General features: G+C 34.9%; 1 long non-coding RNA gene across 1 annotated transcript; it reads right to left on the bottom strand.

Annotated features, from left to right (window-relative positions):
* Positions 1 to 3003: 3003 nt before the first annotated feature.
* On the bottom strand, positions 3004 to 3669 carry LOC141704706 (uncharacterized). Its single transcript, XR_012568041.1, has 3 exons — positions 3276 to 3669; positions 3147 to 3197; positions 3004 to 3017 (listed from the first exon to the last, which is right to left on the bottom strand). It is a non-coding gene; the product is annotated as an uncharacterized LOC141704706 (long non-coding RNA).
* Positions 3670 to 5231: the final 1562 nt, after the last annotated feature.

The raw sequence follows: 5231 nt of genomic DNA, 5'->3' as shown, positions 1-5231 counted from the left end.
AACCGGGGTTTTAACAAAGAATTTCAAAATTTCTCAGCAACAGTCAACTGGGATGCATTGTATTATAACTCCAAGAAGGTGAATGAAGCTTAATATGATGGTCTTGGATTGAAGCCTTCCTGAATTTGAATCACCTTTGTATCAGCAATTATGATTAGTTTGTGTTTTTTTAATTATCGCGTTCTGCCTTTTTTCTGAATGGAACTTTTCTACCTGAATCATGATGTATGTTGTAAGGAATCTTCCTTCAAAACTTAATTTATTATGATTATATGAAATGAAATGAAATGGGTCATTTTGACAAATATAACATTACTATCTGATTAGTCTAATAAAGCTCAAAATTTGTACTATAGAAGCATATCGTGAAAATTTTCATTTTTGTCCATAATTTCATACAATGTCATCATAACTGCATGATTGGTGTAATTAAACATCACTCACTTGTCTATAGTTGAACAAGGTTAGTTACTCAACTGAACTTGAGTTTTCTGATAAAAAAGGCATTAACAAACCTGATTAAGAAGTTCAATGTCTGAGAAAACCTTGGACATTAATTTGTACTCCTGCAATCAGTATATAAAAAAAAAAAAAAATTATCAGTCCAAATGTCCAGTAGAAAATCTGAGATAGAGTGCAAGGAATCTGCTGCAAGAAACATCCAACATCGAAGATTCATTTGGGTGTGATGCACGTGGATAATCATCAAACGGGGGTCAATGTCTGACATGACATACCAATTTTCCGATCTATTTGATGGTGGTCAGACATAGACACTTAGCTTCGCATATTGAAGCCCCTCGTCGGGATCAAAAATTGTTTAGAGACGTGAATCAACCAAGCAAAACAAGAATATACACACATCAGAAGCACACAACTAGTTGTGCAACAAAACATGAATTCATTGTTGTTTTATACAGGGAATGAGAAGGAGATGCGATCACGATGATTCACAATGATTACATTGATGAAATCAAGGATGTAAACAAAAATTTAGATCTAAAACGCATGCGCCAGAATAAGTTTTACAAACTTGAGATTTTAGACTCTGTCACATATACGGGAATTAATATTTCAGCAGCACTGCGTTCTGTTGTCTGGGTTCGAACTACATCCTCCGAAGATTTTGACGTAACGGAAAGTTTTTCTCAGCAGCTGGTACAGGGTTCTAATGTAATTGAATGCCCTTGGCAGCCAGGGGAAAATTGACTTAACAATTGCCATAGGATTCAGCCATGATTAGTAGAATAAGGGATGTCCATCCGGTAAATACTCGTGCACCCTTTCCCTTCCCTGTTTCTTGATCATACTGCTCCCAGAAATATCCGGTTTGCTGATAGTTCTTGACAATATTACTGAAGTTCAAATGAATTAAAGAAAAAGAACATTAAAAGAATAATTCAGAAACTATTATATGACACAGAAAATACATCATGCGGACAAAGATCATCCCAGCAGTACCTTACTAAATTGTCTCTCAAGTTATTGTAGATCTTCTCGGCCCTCTCCCTGTATGGTCCATTCTCTAATATCATTGAGAGAAAAGCATGTTAGATGTTGAGGAGAGATGCAAAAGTAAGATATAAATTTGTCAATCCTTCAAGAAAATGTCTTTTTCTTTTCAATCTTGGCTTCTACCTTTGTGTAGTGGTGCAGTGAGGATAGAATCAAGTAGTTCATATTTATCCAAATTGAACCTCTCCAATAAGGCGCATCATTTTCGGTATTGTACTTCATGTACAACGAGCTGTGACAATAAAACATGATGTTAATTTTTTTGTTCTATGAAGTTCTAAATTAAGCATAATTGGCGGAAATTATGTTCGTTACCTTGTTTTCGCTAGCGAGCGAATCCAAAGTCACTCCACAAGATTGCCTTGTCTGAGATGAGGTCGAGCTGTTTCTCTAAGATCCATGATTGTTGTCCATAGATATGCCGACATAAATCATGTGATATGATTATTAAATGATTAACATATTCCCTCTGTTCTACGACTGGTAGATAAAAAACAAGATAAAAAAAAAGCAGCGATCTCCAAAGCTTCATGCTACAAGTTGGGTTTTTTCTCTTTAGATTATGCCAGAAAAAGAATAGAGGTGCACCCCGGAATAGCTATGAGATATGATTTATTAGAGTGAATTTTATGCAACTTACCGCAGGAACAATTTTCCAGATAAATGGAAAAAGGCTAACATAACCAATATGAGGAACAAATCTTAGTATTGGCTCCTCTAAAACTTCTCGAATAAGCTGTCTGCTCAAGATATTATTTGGTCCATCCACTAGTTTCCAAGACAAAACGAACCTGAATGATATGGTATATGAGAAATGGAATGGGTCATTGTGAAAAATATAGCATTACTATCTGATTAGTCTAATAAAGCTTACAATTCCTTGTACTATAGAAGCATATGGTAAAATTTTACAATTTTGTCCATAATTTCTTACAAATTATTATGAGAACTATCTGTGAAGTGTGAAGTTTGAACTGGTTCTTGTAATGAAGAGGGTTCTCTTGTTTTTTGCATGTTTATGGACTTTCTCAGTTCACATTTTTTAAGAGCGGCCCATCAGATTACAGAACTAAAAGTTAGTTTCTTGTTAACTGAGTAGCATGAAGTGCCGAAGTGTGTGCAAATGATTTCATTTTATCCATCATCTTTTCGGTTATACTATTTCAGCTTAGATGCATATGATTCCTGTATTAGGTTTAAAATTATATTTTCACCTTTATTTTGCCTTAGATGTGTCGCATGCAATGGGATGGTACCTTCAGGTCCCGAAGCAGTGAAATATGTAGCACTTTTTTAAGTTAAGCCAAGTAAAAGCATGCGTGGTCGTTTAGCAAAACAAACAAGCATGGTTGGTTTTTTGTTTTCTGTTGTCCGGATAAAGAAGAACTTTCAATTTACTTGAAAGGCCAGATCAAAATAGGCAAAAACAGCAATATGCACAACATACCTTTTCTGTGTGATTTCCGAAATCGAAATAGCTCCAATGATTTGTCAAAGTGCATCTACAAATGTTACTAAAATGTCATATAACTGCGTGACTAGTGTAATTAAACATTACTCACTTTCTATTGTTGAACAAGGAAGGTAAGTTAACTGAAATTGTTTTTTCTGACAAAAAAGCATTAACAAACCTGATTAAGAAGTTCAAAGTCTGAGAAAACCTTAGACATTAATTTGTACTCCTGCAATCAGAATAAAAAATATCTTAGGTCCAAATGTCCAGTAGATGCCCCATATAGTAGAAACTAAATATATCGTACCTTGCCACGAACACTTTCTATTTTAAGAAAATCTGAGATAGAGTGCAAGGAATCTGCTGCAAGAGACATCCAACATCGAAGATCCACGTGACGTTCCTCATCATTTGGGTGTGATGCACGTGGATAATCATCAAAACGGGAGGTCAATGTCTGACATTTCATACCAATTTTCCGAATAATTTGATGATCAGACATATATACTTATCTTAGCACAAGAACCATGAAAAATTGCTACACGCTAAATTATATATTCCATGGATATAAATCCAGGGCAAAAGATCAATAAAATATATCAGTAGTAGGTTTCTGACAGCATCTGATAGCAAACGGTGTTACACAAAGTCAATGGATTTCTATTTCCACTAAAATTACGTATTGAGTACTTGAGGCATATGATAGCAATCGACCCAAAAAAAGGAAGAACCAAAAAAAATCTACAAATACAAAGGCTAAAAAGTAGGACCTGTGGGTTTAGTTGACGGATGGTAGTATTATCTCTTCCATGCCAATAGTAGCTACTTTCATCCTTTCCTGCAAAAGAAAAAATTTATTGTAATAACCGATACTCGTGCAAAGGTTGAACATTAACAGTATAACCGGAATTCTTTGTAGATAAGTAATAACCGAGGGATGATTATCATGAGAAAATGAATTATTAAGAAGAAACAGGAATAAGGACGAAGATATGCAAATACCAGACTGTGTGGTGTTAAACCACTGAAACCATGCGTTAGGCGAACAAAAGCTCTCTCCAAGAAAGATGAGATTTGTTTTTCTGATGTACAGACGCATACACATGAAAGTTTATGCACTAGAAGAAGTATGACCCACAACTACAATTTACTCTTTAAAAAAGAATAAGAAAGGATATTCGATAACATGGTTTATTGTTCACTTACTAGCATGCATGCAGCTGTAAAAATCATTATGTACATATTAACGGCACTGTGAGAATATATTTTTGTAACTGTTTCTACCATTATGTTCGCATGCACTCCTCACATATTTAAATACCTATAATTTTAACATTTTTATGATTCTATCTGAGATCAGATACTACCAAACCCCATTGGAAAGAGCAGTTATTTTCCTTGGGATCGAAAACTTGCATATAGTGTAACTGTGCACCATTTAATCCACCAGCTTCTTTCTGATCACCTTCCTCCTCAACCTCATCACATTGTTGTAAGGTCTCTCTCTTTGTTTTAGATGGTATACCCGATGCATAAGCTTACCCAACAATATTACACTTCATAAGGAACAGTAGAAGTTCCAACATGAAGTAGCCCGGGTCTTGGTGCTACAATGAAGAACTTAAATTTATTAATTGCAACTACAGTTAACAAGATAACTACAAGTGAAACCTACCCTCTATCCTTTATTAATTCTCATCTGAGACAAAGATTTCCTTTCTTCAAATAAGAGATTCAAATTATGCCCAGGTCACCAGCCTAAATTTGACAATTGACTATCACGATAACACCATTTAGCTCTTAATTCACTCACTGGTGTGAATGCAATTCATTCCATTACTTCTTCATGTAACATTTATTTTCTTTACCCAGTTAAAAATCAATTGCACAGGTTTTAGATGTGTTTTGGCTTGACTGTCTTCTATTAGGTAAAATATTATACTGGTATACTACATATCAACACCACTTGCAGAAGTAATAAACCAAGATAAACAGGTTTTATCCACCTGTGATTCACATAGCTCATCAGAAACTTGAAATACTGATCAGAAACTTGAAATACTTGAAATATCAGAAAGTTTCTGATATATTGAATACTGGAAGATTCGCATAGCTCATCATGGACCGAATCATGTCTAACAAAGTTCGATTTCTCCTTTCAGATACCCTATTCAACTGTGGAGTATATGGAGGAGTCCACTGGGAGACTATACCATTTTCTTTGAGATAAGCTAGAAACTCTCCATTCAAGTATTCACCACCT

This window comes from Apium graveolens, unplaced genomic scaffold (assembly GCF_009905375.1).
Source record: "Apium graveolens cultivar Ventura unplaced genomic scaffold, ASM990537v1 ctg8143, whole genome shotgun sequence".
NCBI lineage: Eukaryota > Viridiplantae > Streptophyta > Magnoliopsida > Apiales > Apiaceae > Apium > Apium graveolens.
This window is presented reverse-complemented; position numbering and strand designations above follow the sequence as displayed.